Source organism: Trachurus japonicus, chromosome 11 (assembly GCF_045865225.1).
Source record: "Trachurus japonicus isolate A0001 chromosome 11, Traja_1.0".
NCBI lineage: Eukaryota > Metazoa > Chordata > Actinopteri > Carangiformes > Carangidae > Trachurus > Trachurus japonicus.
Genome location: NC_140917.1, coordinates 27,948,359 through 27,966,853, shown reverse-complemented (window position 1 = coordinate 27,966,853; position 18,495 = coordinate 27,948,359). Strand labels below are relative to the sequence as shown.

The window sequence follows — 18,495 nt, the reverse complement described above, 5'->3', positions numbered from 1 at the left end:
TTAATAAAATGATCAAAGTACAACTGCAAAATAAGTGCAACTGCACATGAAAAATGTCTTATCCCATTGGCAGATATTTAGAAAAATAACTCATAACATACTTATTTTGCACTGCTTACCACAATTCACTCCCCAGTTATAAAAGGAACTTGGGAACATCATCATTTTAGATAACTATTGCCATCATTGACTTCAAAGAAAGACAGAGGGAGCAACAGGGGGAGTGGTTGCATCAGTGGAAAGCTTCAACCAATCCCCTAATGCTACCAGGCCCATTTCCATACCACATTCTGGCTTCTTATTCTCACTGACCTCATAAAACCTTTGTAGGCATATCACTGTTACTGGCTGAAAACAAAAAGAAGTGAAAAAGTGTTTTTCGCTTGACAGGCCTTTATTTTTTCAGTAATTTATTTGACAACAAAAATATTTAGTGCACCTCAGGGACACGTGTTGTTCAATCCATTAAAGACCTTTAAATTCAGTTACAGTTGACTACAAGTTGAAAACAACAAACAGCTTGCTCATAAACGGTGTGTTTTCTTCTGAGAGACTCTGCTGCACATGGAGTGCTTCTATGAGAAACAGGGACAGAGGAGGAGATGAGGTTCAGTCTGGAGACTCTGCTAGAGCAATTATCTTGTTCCTCAAACCTGCCGTTTAATGGAAATCCTAGGCCTTGGCCAAACTACACGCCTGTCTTTAGGTATGAACCTCCGAACTGATCCACGCCCCCTTCTCCCCCTCTCTCATTCCACCAAATATTTTCATAGGACATCTGACTTCAGTGGCACGCTATTAGTTCCACAGGTGTGGAGAGACAAACTCCATTAAAACACCCCAGGACATTCCACCACTGCACTTACCATGGGCCCAATACATGCTATACTTTCTCTCCCTCCGTCTCACCATACAATTCATAATTTTAATGTCTTCTCAATAGCATTCTGCCATTCCCCTGATCATAATCAGTCACCAGATTTTCAAATTATATCAATTTAATAGTTATACACTTGAGTCTCTCTGTGTATGAACAAGTGTCTATGCATGTGTGAGAGTGTGTGTTTATTGCTACAGTAGCTGGAAATATGCAACTTGTCTTCTCGACTGTGAACTGTTGTTGTTTTAAGCCCCTTGGAGGTTTCTGTATTATTCCCATTCAAACTGGCACGGGATACAAACTGCAACCAGATGGAGGACTTCTGCCATTGTTTTCCAGTTGAGCAATATCATGCTAGCGGGCAAGAGAGAGAGAATGGAGGTGGGTAACAGACTCATCAACCAATCTGAAATCTGTGCTCTAGGGGTATACACTACAAAATGGAAACCAATTCTAGACTAGTTTTTTTGTCTTTTGTTTCCCTTGTCTGCTTATTTGATCCTCCCTCCTTGCAGATGCATGATCGTAACAGAGTGGTGCATGTCTGAATCAAGGCTAATACACAAAGATAGGATGGTCCATCCAGAACCACAGGAATGGCTACCTGCAACCTGCAAGCGACCTCAAAATGACTCAAAGTCCCGCGTATGTAAATTGCCCACAAAACCTCTCTTTCCTTTCAAATCATTCATCCACTGCTGAGAAAGCATAACCCCGAGTCCCGGCTGACGCGTCTCTTTAGCACGACTCTGTATGGTTTGGAAGCCAGTGTGTTTACTTAGGTCTGGAGAGGTAGGAGTGAAAACCCCAACACTCTTCGTGTGTGTGTGCATGTGTTTTTTCTGTGTAAAGGGACAGGAGACATCGACTCATGCTCGAACCATGAGTTTAAGAAAACTTTACGTGTGTTGGAGGTGTAGGTGGTTCATGTCCAGGGTGAGGTTTGTGGTAGGTGGGTTTGAACGAGAACAAGCTAATACGTGTTCTGTATAGCAAGGGTAATGGCTTTTGAATGGGCTGTAAAAATGTGCTGAGGCTTCAGCGGGTCAGCGCGGGTGAGGGTGTGCATGTGCATGTTTTTGTCTGTGTGTGTGTGTGCATACATATGCATCACAGACATACAGGTCAAAGTAAAAATAGAGAGAAACAGATTGAGGTAGGGGGTCAAACCATTGTTACAGAGTGCAAAGAACAGCCAGAGTCCATTGTGATATAATAACAGCAATTTCAAGGGTGTTTTTGGGGTTAGTCAGTCAAACTGTTGTTATTCAAAATAACTGTAGTGGTATCTCACTGATGGATAGGTCCAGCCTAAATTTCTGCTGCCATCAAATACAATCAAGGTAATGAAATTATATTTGTGGTGTTGTAGAATTGAAAAATTACATTTAAAAAATTCAATATCAACCTCCCTCTCATATATCACGGGTCTCATTTCTCTGGATAGCCAGTAGAAGTTGATGTGAACTGTTGATACTGGAACTGATTTCTACTAAAGAAATGGTTTCATTAAAGCTTGTGATATTGGGTTTCCTGGATTATCCCGATTAACAGGCTGGTGGGACAAAGTCATTGTTTTGTAGGTCCCAAATACGTCCAAAGTGTTGGTTGTGAATCCCAAAGTAAAGCTCCAAGTCAAGAACAACAAGTGCCAAGTCAAGAGAGTCCTGAACTTTTTATTCCAAGTCCTTCCAAGTCTTTATTTGTTTGTCTGCTGGGCTGCATTACAAACATCTATATCCTTCCTACTCATGCAACATGACTGGATGCTGTTTGGTTGATTAAAAATGCATCTGTTGTCAAATTTCACATTTTTTATAACATCATTTAAAAATCTTAAGGCTTGGCAAATGTCATTCCAAGTAAAAGTCATGAATCAGGAGTGTTGGAGTCGAGCTGAGAGTCTTTTTCAATTTCGTCAAGACTAGAATCACCAGATGTGTGACCTGAGTCTGGCCTCTGGTGAAGTCAGGTTAGGGCAGAATTTTAAAACGCAATCACCACAGATAAAACTACATCCATCAACGCTGAAATATATTGGAGGCAGAAAAACTCAGAGATGGAAATCTCAGAACTTAGGCAAAACCAGTTGTGAAGGTAATTTTCACAACCAGACACCGCTAGAATTATGTATGGAAATGTTTTTTGTAACGTGGTTGAAGAGGTATGAGGATTTGCATGCTTCAGAGACTGACTGGACAGGTGGATAAAAGAAGTTTTGAAGGAAAAAGGATCAAGACACAGCCCATGAAGTCAAGGAGCAGCAATTATCCGACATCTCCATCACCCTGTTCCATATTTGCACTCGGCCGGCTATGCTAACACTGGCCAGGATTGCGTGGTATGAGAGAGCTGTGTTTAGACGGCTTCTCACAGCCCCTCAACTGAGAACAGTGCAAATAGACATAATGCCGAAATAACAGTCGTCGGAATGCAACGCTGCTTATGTGGTTGTTGGCCTTGGATGGAGATTTAAGGTCGTGAGGCAGACAGATAAACTCCCCCCACTCTCCTGCTACATGCTGGTCTGGTCTGGTCTGGTCTGTCACGTTTTTGGAGGAGGTTGTTGTCTGAAGGTAGACTGAGGTCTTACAGTAGGGGAGGGCTGAATCAAACAACAGTAGCATATTGGTGACGGATTACACATCAGGGTAAATCAATAAATAGGTATTAGCAAGTAGCAAAAGGTTGCAAAATGCACCACAGGGTCAGACATCCTGTTTCCTGGCAACAGGTTGCCAACATGGGGTCAGTATTTGGCCGCTGTGGATAAATCACTGTGTGCGAGCCAACAGAACAACACCGGTGGGAAATACCACACAGTTAGCTTTAACAGAAGAACTGGAGTGATTACTGATAAGACTGACAGGAATATAAACCCTTCGCACCTTCCTGCTATTACTAAATCATTTTCCCAGACTGGAGAACTTGCCTTCCTCTCACCGAGAGAAGCAGGGCGGGAGAATGACATGAAAAAGATTCAAAGTGCAGACTTGAAAACAAACATTGTCTGACTTACTTTCCCTGCATTTTCTTTCTACTAGCCCTTACCCCTCGCCTGCCCATGCCATAACTTTCTCTCCCTCTGTCTCCCCTGGACAACGTATTATAACGGCTGAGGTTTTTATTGGAATGACTTAAATGGCCCTTAAAATGCTGTTTGAATGATGGGTGCTGGTGTCCGTCCTCCGAGAGTGCGTATGTATGTGTTTATGCGCGAGTGTGTGCGCCGGCTCCAGACCCCGTTTCCATCGGCGATGCCAAATTTCTTTCACCCACCCACCCACCGACCCCTCCCCCCACCAAACCTCTACCTCCACCCCCACTTCTTGATGTTCACCACATCTCCCACAGTGGTCACACTCATTTTTGCTTGTGTGCGTTTTCTCTCTCCCTTTCCCTCTCTCTCTCTCTCTCTTTCTGCCTCTGCTTCTTTATCCACACTGTGGAGAAAAACACAATTGCCCTCTCACTCTCATAAGATAATGGCTACAATTTGCTTATCGCACGAGCACAGATGTGTAAATAAATGGAGTCTAGACTGATAGTGGAGACAAAACCTTACCATCTGGGTTGAAAACTGTGTTTCCCAAAGCATCATAAGTCAACAGAACAAAGGTGTTTTTTGTTCTGTTCTGTCCTGGCCAGTCTTAATTTCTCTATCTGTAGATCAGATGATTTTTTCAGCTAACAAACGTCACCATCCATTACTTTGTCTGCCTGTCTGTGCCGTCTGAATCTCTGTGTGCTCCCACCCACCAGACACTTTGTGTTACTGTCTGAGCTTCCCTCTTGTTGCAGAAAAATGCACCGAAAATGATTACAGACACATTCCACACGCCCTCTGCGGAGTCAATGACCGACCAATAGAGAAGCATGGACAGAGAGAGACGATGAAGATTGGACATAGGATGAAGTGCATCTGAGGTTACAGATGAGGCATGACAGGACCCCTTCCTCCCCAGAGCTCAGGATATGTAATGGACTGAAGAGACATAAAGTTTAAATCGCTGCATGGGAACGTGGACTTAAGCTTGTCCAGCACTGACATGCTGTTTCTTGACACAAGACAGACAAGATGATGTAGGCAGTATTTTAGCAAAATGCCAAAATAGCTAAGGGACACAACAGAAGACAGAATCAAAATGTGCCAGACGCAATTGAATCCACAGACAGGCCGAGACTGTGAATATGCTGTTGTGTCTGGCAGGCCTGAGAACTATTTGGACAATTTTTGGACCCTGGCAGCATTACAACTAATGCTTTTCTTTTTCCTCTCCTCTCTGAATAATCGTATTGAGAGCAGTGTAATGGGTAGGTACGTAGGCAGGAGGAGTGTCACATGGAGTAGATTAGCAGATTAATCGATGCAGACTCCATGGAGTGCATACCTCGACGTTGTTCTCCCATTTGTTTGATATGCATCAGTGGTCAAGAAGGAGAGCAGCAGCAGGGCCGTCGTTTAGCTCAGTGGGTAGAGCAGGCGTCCCATATACAGAGGCTATAGTCCTCAGTGCAGCCGGCCCCGTATCGAATCCCGACTGGGGCGGCCCTTTGCTGCATGTCATTCCCCCCTCTCTCTGCCTCCCATTTCCTGTCTGTCTCAACTATACTATTCATTAAAGCCAAAAAAAAGAAGGAGTTCAGTAGTGAGAAACCCCATAATGCAACGTTTGTTTTGTTAAAGTTTGGTCCCCATAGTTGCATCACATAGTCATTTCTTTGGAAATGTAGAAATGGGTCACATGCGACTATGACTAGACAATGGTAGCTTTTGGAAAATCCTCATTTTCAATAATTTCTATAAATGGCATTCATGCAGTGATTCAGTTGAAGTAAAATATCGTGTCAATTGTACAGTACGTGAAAAGAGAAAAGTTAGTTGCAGCTCTGTGAGTGAAAACAAGCTGCAGCCTTCTGCAGTGTGAAGTGATTCTTCTCTGATACTATCAATAACACTTGGACAGACCGCGGTGGTGCTGTAGAACAGAAGCATTATCTGTCTGTCTGAGATGAGCTCGGCGTTATGACTACCTGCCTATCATCGCTCTCTGCTCACAGGGAGATGCCTTTCGACAAGCAAAACTCCAGAGAAAACAACAAGACATATGTGATCAACAGAATTATGCATGGGAACAGAAAAAGACACAAGACAGAGAGAAATGTTCGCGAACCTGGTTTTCGGATCACAGACACATTGTATACGGCCCACCGGGGAAAGGCCCCGTGTACTGTGCTGGCTTGGAGGGGGTCTACGCACATTCCCTGCAAGTGTTGAAGAAGTCTGGATTTGTCATTGTCTCCACGTGACGGAGGATGGCTGTTTGTGCGTTTCCCTACTTCGCTGCGCCTGGCTTGTCTCAGCTGGCCTTCCTCAGCATCCCTGAAGACGAGATGTCCTGGCTGATTCACTCCCAGAGAGGGACTAAGCACACAGATATGTGGTTCTCCTTATGCCGCTGATATTTTAACCATTTTCACACAACACTGATGTCTGTTTTTATACTGCAAAATATGAACATCCAAGAGCAAAGACAGAGCTCAAACTTGAACCTTGGAATTGAATCTAAGCATACCCAATTCAAGTATTTCATTCAAGAATGATAAAATATCAACTACTATTTGGTTTAGGGTTGCTCTTCCATAATTTGTGAGGATTTAAAAAGGAATAAATACAGCAGAGGCCAAGATATTCTGAATTTTAGAACCCTTTTTACAGGTCAAGCTCCAAAAACACTGGATTTCTCATAATCCAACTTTGTACTTAGCAAGCCAAGCCAGCTTCAGAGACCTCAATCAGAAAGCCAAGATTTTGGGCCATAAACCCAAAACAATAAGCTAAAAGGTGCTAAAAAAGGTCTGCAGAGTTGAGTTTAACAACTGAGTCAGGTGATAACTCTGTGTGGGTCACTTCAAACATTTTTTATTTTAGTGCAGCTCTTAAAAAAGTTTCTCTTTGCTACAGAATATTGTCTCTAGATGGACATTGCAATCTAACCATGAACAGGCCTGTATCTCTAGTGTCTCTTCACCATCTCTCTGCTCCCAACATGCGGTTTGAATCAGCGGCCTGTCATATGGCAGGGATGCAGCATTCAGGACACATCTTCTCACTATAACGATCTGGCGGACATGTCTGCATCCTCCGCTTCATCCTCCGCCTCCTTGTTATCCCTCCCCCTTCCTTCCAGACTACCAGGGATACAGAACATGCCTCGCTTGTGTGATGGAAGACAGTGACTGGAGAAGAATGAATAGATCCTGTCATACAGGGCTAAAGGAGAACTGACGCTGTTGCTGAGTAAACTACGGAATATAAAGGCAGCACTGTGTCTCAAATGTATCTTTTAAATCTTCAAAACAGCCCAGTTTTTTTTTTTTGCTTCCCCCTAGAGATTAACGGCATAGAAAGTTTAGCTGATTGCAGGAGTTCTGAGGTATTACCGAGCTTGTTGCTCAACTTGAGAAATGGGCCGGGTGTTCCCGACAGGGTAAACAAACATTGGAGTAGTAAAGAGGTTGCAGAGAACTGAAAGCAGAGTAATTCATGGAGGAATGATCTGTGTCTGGGAGCAAACAGACGGCCCCTGCATGTTTCTGTTGACACTGGTTCAAATCCTCGGCCAGATCAAAGACGCCACATGGTTCCTACAAACTGAGTGCTCCTCAGACCGAGCTTATTTTCTCTTTTCTGCTTCTTCTACCCTCAAATCTTTTCCTGTGCTTTCACCTCTCTTTGCCTCTTTCCCACAATCATCGCCCCTTCCACTTTCTCCTATCCCCGTTTTTCATCGTGTCTCACTTGAATCTTTCCTTCTCTTCCAGATGGATCCATCGCCATCCCTCTTTCCTAACCCTTCCTGATGTTTCCTATATCCCTATCACACTTTCACCACATGTCAGGAAGACTTGGGTTTGTGTGGTTTCTGCCCAGCTCTGGGAGCACTCCAGCTCAGGCTCCATTGGGCTGGTTGTCGGTTCGGCTTGTTGAGCAGACCGGGGCCCACTGTTAGGAAATGACCACTTCTCTGGTTCAAATTAGCAATGAGGCAATGCAACAGCGCACTTTTTTTTTTTTTGCTGGCGGCTCGCAGAGGAAAGAGCAGAAAAAGTGGGGAAGAGAGATTGTTAAGACATCTGCAAACCACATGAAAGCCCATGGTAATTGATTCAAAGCACTCACTAATTAAGTATTATGTTGGTTGGTCAATGAACATCTTCCCAGAAGTGGTTGTCCTTCTGTAGCGTTCATTGTCCAAACAACTGCAGACTTGCATGGTTAATGTCAGGTAGAGGGAGTTGGAAGTTTTCACTCTGCAATCTATCATCCACACAACGTCCGGGTTTTAGCTCGGCTCATGTAAATCTTTGACCTTCCTCAGTTTTTAACAAGACAGTTCACTTCTGTGGTGCTTTATGCAACGGCAGCTGTGCTCCTACAGTCAGCAGCAGCTTCCTAAACCCTTTAATCGTGTTCCCATGCACGGAAAAGGGTAAAAACAATTCACTCATTATGGATGAATGCGCTGAATATTGCACTTGATCTATGTAAATATACTTAGCGTCATCGCTATATATGGTTAATGAGGCACCACTAACTTAAACTCCAGTTTTATAAGGAAAAACTTTCCACAGTTGCTCACATTCTTACTTATGTTACCTACTTAAATTCACATTGACAGACAAAACCGAGCAAATGCGCGATGGAGAGGCAAACAGTGAGGTTGTCATCCAATTAGTCTCCTGTTTGTTTATCCTACTCTTCACCGTACAGCATTCAAATGTTCTCTATGAAACTCTACTCTGCTTGTATCCCTCCTAAATTGTTACTGGAGGCAGAGCAATAACCCTTCCTGTCTTGTGAGCATGAAACAAAATAATTCTTCTTCAACAGCTTCTTTAAGCACGTAGGAATGCTGCCAGACTCCACTGCTCTCTCCTGTCGAACTTCAGGAAGCATTACATATATTGCAGGGATAAACAGAAACAAGAGAACTGCAGTTAGGACTACGCATGCACACACACACACGCACGCACACAAGGCAGAATGCACTCAGTCGATCTCACACAGTGCTCACCTAAAACGAGCTGGAACGAGCACAAAGTCGCTTTTTCATTTCATCGTTTCACTACTTTGCTGCTGATTACAGGAAATGATTAGGACAAAAGCCTTGAAGGACTGGTTGTGTTGTATGCTGCCTAATGCCTCTGAGAGTTGCATTATGAAACACATGTTGCCCAATGAGCTCAAAGTCTGTACAGAAAGGATTAAGTCTGTAAGCCAAAGCCATTTAAACATAAAGTCTGAGTGAACCGGCACCCTGCATCGAACAATCATGGGATACTGTAATGGCTCGAGCAAAATTTGTGTGTTTTGGTCTAATTAGTTGTTTCGATTTGCTGTCTTCACATGGGATTGAAGCCAAGGTAAATATATCAATGTACTGTACACAAAGCCTGTATGACCCACAAGAGGCGTAATATATGCTCTTGGGATATGTAATAGAGTGTGACATAACTACATTTTCAGAAGAAACAAACCAAAAGCCCACGGTGGTCCACTGTAGGGGATAAGTCCTCTTAAATCCATCTTTTTGAGGAACGGTGTGAGCCAAGCTAAACTTCAGGTGTTTATGTGGGCAGAAACTGGCAACTCCTGCCAGTTCGTGAAAGGCTGGAAGAAAGAGGGCTCACAGATGTCTGCAGCCGTGTGGTGGGCACCTGTCATCGCCTGTTAGTGAAAGACACCACAGTGATTAACATGTGAAAGGACATAACAAACACAATGATAGTAAATGTTGCAATCTCCTATCAAACTAGTTTGTGTCATAACCTCCTACTGTTAAAGGGACATTGTGTAACTTCTCCTGTTATCTATTCACGAAAATCGATTATTTGGTTCAAAAGTCTGTTTTTCATTAATCACTAATCACCCCATCAACAAACTGAAGTGTTCCTTTCAGCTCTGAATGAGCCGTTTCCAACCCCTTACTCAATATTGACCCATCAGAGAGAGATATATCCATATCATTCATATCTCCATGGAGCGGGTAAGCTCGGCGCTGGCTGCCATGTGGTGTCACCATGTTTTTACGTTCAGTGGCAGCGTGACGGTAGGAAACCACGGAAACTCAGCGGAGACACCGGAGCTGTCGGCTCAGGTGGAGGTGGCGTCTGTGAAAAGTCACTGCGGTAACGCAGTGAGGAGGAATGGAGCGTTACACTGATGCTGCATTCACCTGCAGTCAGGCAGACGGCCGTCAGTAACAAACCAGATGTCATTTTAGTCACAGAAGTCCAGAGAAAGCCGGTAAAACGTGGGTCAGGTAAACAATACCACATCGCCATGACAACATATTGTCACGTGTGTTGTTTTGCCTCGTGCTGACGGACCACTTGTTTACATAGAGGCTTGTTTATGCCGTTACGTGCAGCGGCTGTCGTCCGTCTGCGGTCTGCCCAATTTCACGTGAATGCAGCGTCAAAAATACGATCGAGTTGCTTGAGATATACAACCGCAAAGCTAGATGGGAGTAATTCCTACACAATGCACCTTTAACTTCAAAGTTCCACTGACTGCACTAATCAATGTTGTACTACAGCACCAACATGGTGGATTTATCAACCAAGAAATGAGATTATTCTCTCAGACGCTGATGACGACCAAAACAAATATAAAACTGAACACTGAGTGTTTCCTGGGTGTGTACAGTAAATACACTACACTGTGCTTATATATTCACACAAACTACATAAGGTGATGACCAAAAGCTATTGCAATAAATATTTGCAATAAATTCAATAAATTTGCAATAAATTCTGCTCTTTTTATGTATAACATGACTAGAAATTTACTGTAGGCACAGTTTTCTGTGGGAATTTGAGCATTATGGGAAATGCATTTCTTTAATTTATCGAGTTAGATGAAAAACAAATGTTCATGTTGGTCAGCCACGCATGAAGCTACCAGTAACAGCTGGTTGGTTTAGCTTCACACAAAGACAGAAAACAAGTAAATGTATTTCTTGTTTCTTGATGAGCTATAGAGGCGCTGGTTGTCAGATCTTCTCTTTAGGTATGAGTATTTCTCAAAATGTCGAGCTGTTCCTTTAACAAATGTTAGCTTCGCTAGGAGGAATTTGGTGGAACGAAACTTGTTGATGCTTGGTAGAGATGATGTCTGCTACTGAGGATTAGGAAAAACTTTGCTTTGTCTGAGCATACAACACATGTGTCACTTAGTAAGCATCCATTTCCTACTCCAGAATATCTGGCTCTGCGAAATAAAATGCTTTTTATTATCCTGCTCCGAGGGGACCATAACACCACAATAACCCCGGTCTCTTTTCTCTTTTTACGAACACCTACGCACACGTCTAAATCAAGCTCAGACTGAACAATAACAAAGTCTGGAGCTTTTCGAACAGTCTCAGAAGAGCCGTTTCCAACCCCTTACTCAATATTGACCCATCAGAGAGAGATATATCCATCCTGCATCTGAAGTGAAATAATAAAAATAAACAGTTGGCCTGGGAAGCCCGTCTGCAACAAGATGAAAAGAGGGATAATATGAGTTTTATACTGAGGAGTTGACCCCTGTTAAGAGTTGGCCCAACGTCCTGCTTTTGGAAGCCCCAAACAAAATTCTTGCCAGACGGTGAACTGAGGGGTAATGAATGAGAGGTAGCAGAGTCAAAAGCCAAAGGCAAATAAACCTGCCCACATGCACTGTGCACACATGCTCATTTGTACCAGCTACCTGAACATACAAACATCAAACAATCTTCATTTGCCTTTGCTCAGTGTTATGGATTCTCCCCCTTTTCTTCCCCATAGCTGAAACGAAGAGCGGAAGGTCACACACATCCTGAGGAGAACACGGGGAAACTCTTGCTTCTATTGCGTACAGAGAAGAACGAGGGAAAACTCAGCCTCAACGGAAGAGCGCAAGATGTCACATCCCATTAACTAACAACAGCAGTGTTGCTGGATGAGCACTCGGGCTCTCGTTCCTGTTTGTTCCTGTTGGATCTTCTCTGAAAACACGAGCTGCCGTCCCAAAAACCTCCAACACACCATTGGAAAGTATAGATTTGACTCCAGGAAGCATTGCTTAGTAATGTGTTGTCCGTAGCTTAGTTACTGCGCCTTGTTCAGGCCTTGGTCTGGCATTGGAGAACGAGGTTGCTTTACTAGAGGAGTAATAGTTTAAACATGGTGAGGAGCAGGGGTTTGATTCAAGAGAATTTGTAGTCTACACCAGTAAAAATTATGGAAAAGGACGGAAAGAAAGGAAGAAGCAGATGCAACTGGAATGAATTCAAGAAGAATGGGTAATGTTAAGAAAAGAAAAAGTAGCAATGCAATGATGCAAGTCCACACTTCCTCTTGCTTCTGACTTGTCTGTGATAAGTTTCCCCTGATAGCTGAAGAGGGCATTCTGTCAAGCCCCTCTGCGTCTGCAGCCTCTTCTAGGACTGAGGCACTGCTGACAGAGTCAATGGGAGGCGGAGGAAAAATAACAGGGGGCGTCTGCCAAGCCTCCCCACTGCTCAGTCACCCTCTCTCTCTCTCTCTCTCTCTCTCTCTGTCCCCCTGCTGCTGCCAGCCCAGTGGAAAATCTCCCTTTGGTCCAGACACAGTTATGAGAGAATGAAAGTGCAAATGGGAGACAGATAAACACAGATAAAGGGAGACAGACAAATGAATCAGAGAATGACACACACAGAGAAAGAGAGCTAAATAAGTCAACTTGCCAATTTTTCCATACAAATAAAACAGAATTATCATGGAAAACTCTCTGTCTACTGTTTTTTGTTTTCCTCCACCTCTGCCTGTCCTGTGCTCTGTTTCTTCACAGCTCATACAGAGCACAGAGCCAAAACAATGTCCTTCAATACAAGGGCCTGATTAATAACATGCTCCTCCATCTACTCTGGAGGGCCATGTAGATTCACTATCTGCCATATAGCTGACTGACTACCACATATCAGCTGCACATCCAGGCCAAGATGGCTACTGGAAATGTGCAAACAGCTTAGAGACAATAAACAGAAAAGGCAAAAGGAAGCAAAGGGGGACAACAAGCAAATCTTCATGGAAATGTATGCGAAAATGTTTCAGTCTTTTATTGTCTGTCTTTTTTTTCTTCTCCCCCCTTTGAGCTGAAAAACAAATCCGGTCTATTAATCTTGAATGTTATGGTCCAGGCAATGATTAAGACCAGGGTCTGTATTCTGTTTCCACCGCCCTTCACGGCAATTCCTCATTTGAGAATATCAGCAGCACCAGTTAGCAAGCCTCATAATATGTGCTGAAGAGTGTGTGCATGTACAGTATATGTGCGTGTGTGTGCGTGTGTGTAATTACAGGCATGGCCTTTCTGGCAGAAAAGAGCCCTTGAAGAAAATGCACTCTTTATTGGAGAGATCCTTAAAGGAGTGCCCTGTTTTCACTCTCTTTCCTCTTCATGTTAAAGTATGCATGAAACAAAAGGAAAAGGTGTGTGTGTGTGTGTGTGTGTGTGTGTGTGTGTGTGTGTGTGTGTGTGTGTGTGTGTGTGTGTTCCAGGGAAGTAAAGGAATAAATGGGCGTTTACTTTTCCTTGAGAATGAGTGGCATTCTCCTTCATTTCCTGTGAGCATGGGTAAAAGACAGATCCACACACATACAGAAACAGATAGCCTACAAACAAAAAGTATAGGACTATTGGGGAGCACAGTGTAGATATGTGCAAGTGATACATAAAGTTCTGCATGTTGTGGTGTGACAGCTAACGGCAGAATAATGAGAAGCAGCATTATTAGTGTTATGAGAAAATATGGTAACACTTTACTTGAATAGGTATTCATAAGATTGACATAAAACTGTCATAACCATGACATAACAGCTGTCATAAACATCAATGAATACTTATGACAGCTGTCATTAAGTGTCATTCGGTAAGTAATGTCACTTTTGATGCAAATTGTCTTTATGTCAAGTTGTCAGAACAAAAACATCTCAAACAATGTCAACTTTGCATTAAAAGTGACATAACTTACCGAATGACACTTAACGACAGCCGTCATAAGTATTCAATGATGTTCATGACAGCTGTTATGTCATGGTTATGACAGAGTTATGTAAATCTTATGAATACCTATTCAAGTAAAGTGTTACCGAAAATATAGTGGAAAGTTACGTTAATAAGCTCTTAAAACCTTCTGTATTCACAAAAACAACAACAGGTTCTCTCACCTACAAGATGCTATGTGTTTGTATCCATGTTGAACTGCCTGGTATTCTGCCTCCTTGTGGCCACAGAGTGTAAACTCTTTAACAAGCCAAGGAGAGTGAAACAGAGGTTGGATGGTCCAATTAAAATACCCTCAGCTCTACTTCAGTCTCTTTTGCTCTCAGCTTGTACAAATAGGGCGAGTCCACCTCTTACCCTCTGATGAGGAAAGAGTGAGAGATGTTTAAGCAAGAACCAGAATCACAGTCAGGCACCTGGCTGAGACGAGAGACATCCGTAGTGGCTTACATCTGAGCCCTTTGCTTTCAGCTCTCTCTCTTTTGCTGCTCTAATGAGGATGAGGATGAAAACTTCCACCAAAAAGCTTAGAGATACACAGAGAGGACCTTGTTCACTGACCTTGACATCAGAGCAGGAATTATCCTCAAATATTTTCAAAAAATGGAAGAGCTGATGTCAGGTTTGGAGTCTTAAAAGTCTCAACTTCAACACGTTCTGGCCTATAAAGTAGCTGCAGTGGGGCGTGAGAAGCTCAGCACTATATGAGCAGGCGGTTTGGCAACGGACAGTGCAAGTGTGTTCATCTGTTTGAGGTGTGTGTGTGCGTGTGTATATCTGTAAGGAGTGTTAAATCCATGTAGATGTTTGCCTTGCACAGGGCATAAAGTTTGCATGTGTCTGCCACTGTGCATCCAGCGTGACTGGTGTTTGTGTATGGTCGGTCACGCCTTGGCAACGAGGATCAAAAGACTGGAATAGGCAGCCGGTCGGAGGCTGTTGGTTGTGGTTAAATTATGCACCATACACACACAAATACACATTTGAGCTGTGTGTAACCACCAGTCAACCAACTGCTGACCAGTCGCCACCCACTACAGAACACAGAATCCCAGTCAGTGGCGCTGGGGTTGCCGTGGTCACAGCACAATGTTGTCATCACATCTGTGCCAGACATTGAAATTGATGCCATGAAAAAAGGGGAGTTGTGCTGGCAGAGGCAGACGGGCATAAATCTCCTCACCTCCAGGTACATCAGTAGAAACAAAGAGAGGGAGGGAAGCTGACTGCAAACCACTAAATCTAGAAGAGAGGGCCCAAAGAGGGTGAGCAGATCCTACTTTTTAACAGGAAAGCAGACGCTGCTGTGCACCAGCAGCTCTGCAGACCACAATACTCCTGTCCAACCTCACTACTGGTGATGGGGGGGAGGGGGTTACGCTTCGGTGTGTATCCATTCACCCACTCCCCTTTAAGATTGTGTAACGCACTTTGATACTCACACAGGTTCAGTCACCTAGGAGCAAGCATGTGTGGCTACACGTGCATCAATGCACACACAGGTACATATCCAGTTGACTTTTCTTGCTCTGAGCCAGTGAAATAGTGAGAAGCTGCCAAATGTTTTTGGATTTCAGAGCTCCAGCCCACTGTCTTTTCCAGACTTTCTCCCCTTTTTCTCCTAAGCTATACCTCTCTCCCTTTCTCTCTCTCTCTTTCTCCTTCCTGAAAAAGCCTGCTGCTGCTGCACCAAAACACATGTGATCATCACATCTAAGCATGAATTTTGGAATCTTCTCTTTTTTTTGGACATGTTTTCTTACCTTCACTAATGTGTTCCTGTTGGTCCCTTCTCCTATTCATTTTTGTGCTCATCTCGTCCTATCTGTCTCGTCCTCTGTTATTTTGTCACGTTGGGTACCTGAGGAGTCGCAGTCGCCGCTATCTCTCCTCTCTTTTTGTTTGCGATGGAGGGATGTCGTTACAATGGAATGCAGCGTCGCTTGCCAGAGACGTCACAGTGGATGGACAGAGTGAAGCAACAGGGGGAAGAGAAGAGAAGAGAAGAGAAGAGAAGAGAAGAGAAGAGAAGAGAAGAGAAGAGAAGAGAAGAGAAGAGAAGAGAAGAGAAGAGAAAAGTGCAGTAGTCATCCACTTCACAGTAGGTTTGTTTATCAAATCTACCACAAACTCTCTGACAGTCAATGCCAACAGAACATGTGACAGTGAGTCATGGTTTTGGTCACTCATGGTTCACAGATAAAAACACAAGATCTCTCCACATGCTCCACACTCCTCTTCAGAGGGATAATGAGAATATCTGTTCTAGAGCCAAACCAGTTGTGCATATCCAACTACCACACCGCCCCACCTGGATACACACGCCAAATACAGACCACAACCACTTCAACATCACTAGCAGAAGTCCCAGACACATGTGGGTATGGATGCATAGACAGTGTCCTATAGCTCAAACACCCGAAAAGTTCATGTACATGAGGCAGGGTCCTTGTCAGTGCAAAGAAACATCCCTGATCAACAGAGGTTGTTAAGCTACAACTTGAATATTAGAATCAGTGACCATACGTTGTCTTGGCAGGAGCTCTGTGAACAAACTGTACCAGTTCCTTTAAATCTGCAAGTTGTTACTCTGTACACTAGTTTAGGACTGAGAAGAATTATGCAGGTCCCATGACTGAGATATTGCACCGTCTGTTTTTTATTTTTATATTTTTCCTCCTTTCCTGTTTGTCCTTCTGTTTCTTTTGGCCACGCACACTGCAGCCACATGTGATAAAAGTGAAAAGACAAGAGATGACAGGACAGGAGGCTGTTAACACAGCCAGAGGCAGCGTGAGGGCAGGTAGGGCTTACCTTTCTCTCCTCAGAGCGTTAAAGGGCAGGTGGATGCAGCGGGTAAGGGAAGTGGAAGGTGTCGAGCGTCAGGTGGGTCTCTCTTCTACCTCCCTCCTTGCTTCAGCCACGCGTGTCTCCCATGGGATGCAATGGCATCAGACATTCAATGAACATGCAGCCAAAAAAGAGGAAAGGTGTCCTCCTGGGCAAAGAGCTGGCACCCTGAACTGGTCCAGTGCTGCTCACAAGTGCAGAGGGATAGGAAAAAAAACAACCAAAAACAAAAGTTAAAAAATGGATATTTTCAACTGCAGGTGGAGCAAATTGTCTGTTTAACTTTTATTTTTATGCTGCCGGCAAAAAGCAAAAAAGTTCATCCATGTGCTATCTGGCAGAGATGGTAAAAGTGAGGGAGAAGATGAGAGAAGAGGGAAAAATCCTCTCTGTGCCGTCTTCACGCTGTCCAGACGCAGGTCTGAAGAGCACCTTCCCAATCTGTGCGCTCTCGCTCTTCAGGGTGGAAAGTAGGAGGGAAGGAGCGAGGGAGCAGGACAGAGAGGGAGAGAGAGCGAGTAACAGTGGAGTGAGACTCAGTCAGTCAGTCAAGTCAGTCAGGCAGTCAGGCAGGCAGCAAGGCAGTGTATATGTGGGTCCCAGCAAGCTGCACTCCCACTCCCAGGACTTATAACCAGGGGCTGTGCACCTCGCTGCTCCAATCTCCCTGGCTTACTCGCCGATCCCTCTCCCACTGGCTTATTTTGGGAAAGACAGACAGGATTGTTCATTGGGTTAACCCCCTTCATACAAAAAGCAAGTGTCTGTGGCTGGCTGCACTGAGGGGAGTGAGCAGGAAGGGGTGGGGTAGCAGCCGTGCACGGAGGGGTGGGGTGGGATGAAAGGAGGGAAGGGAACGAAAAGAGACGAGAAGAGGGGAATTGGGAGGCGTCTCTCTCTTTCTCTCTCTCTCATGTTCTGCCTCCCTCTTCTCTCCTCTCCTTCCCAAACTCACCTTCCAAGAAATCACCCTGCCCTTTATCCTTTTGCTTCTCAGACAAGCTCCCTAATCGAATCATCAAATTCAATTTAACCTGTAGATACTGGCAGGAAACACCACAGAGATTTTAATCCTATAAGAACTCCCACAGAAACTTCTCCCCTCTCTTACCTTGTAGTTCCAACGGCCAATTAATAATCTCTATGCATGACATAACACTGGGTACATGTAATACATAAAGGAGCATTGTGTCGTCACCTAAAACCTGCTGCAGTTTGCGTATAATCATTACATGATAGCACTCTCTCGGGGTTAATCACCAAAGCACAGCAGTAAATGACAGGGGTTCACCTTTCACTGCGACAGCCCTGCTATTCATTGCTACAAGATGTATTACAAGTATCAGATAGAGGTTACATTTAAAACGTGCCAAGCATATGCTGGGAAAATGCATACACTCTCATCAGCATGGGTAATTGGAAATCGTGTTTTGGACGTTAGCAAACAACCTGGACGCACTACAGTTGTTTCTTATCATTCACCAGGTAACTTCCAATAGAGCAGAGGTCTAGTAAGACCAACACAAGCTTAGCATTCTGTGTTTAATTGGCAGAGTGTTAGCTGGCCCTGTGTGATGGTAGTGGACCTTGAAGAGCAGGCTGTTCTGGGCTTCTGATTGGACGAGCTAGAGGGAAGGTGGCCTAGCCTTTTCCTGAAAGACCCACTGGGACTAAGCCATTGGCAGAGTTG

General features: G+C 44.0%; 1 protein-coding gene across 1 annotated transcript in view; it reads right to left on the bottom strand.

Annotated features, from left to right (window-relative positions):
• col8a2 (collagen, type VIII, alpha 2) overlaps window positions 1-17,576 on the bottom strand; it is a 49,606-nt gene extending 32,030 nt beyond the window's left edge. The window contains exon 1 of the mRNA XM_085792180.1: window positions 16,770-17,576. The gene's annotated coding sequence lies outside the window, so the exon portion shown is untranslated. The remainder of the gene's footprint in view (window positions 1-16,769) is intronic.
• Between the last annotated feature and the right edge of the window lie 919 nt (window positions 17,577-18,495).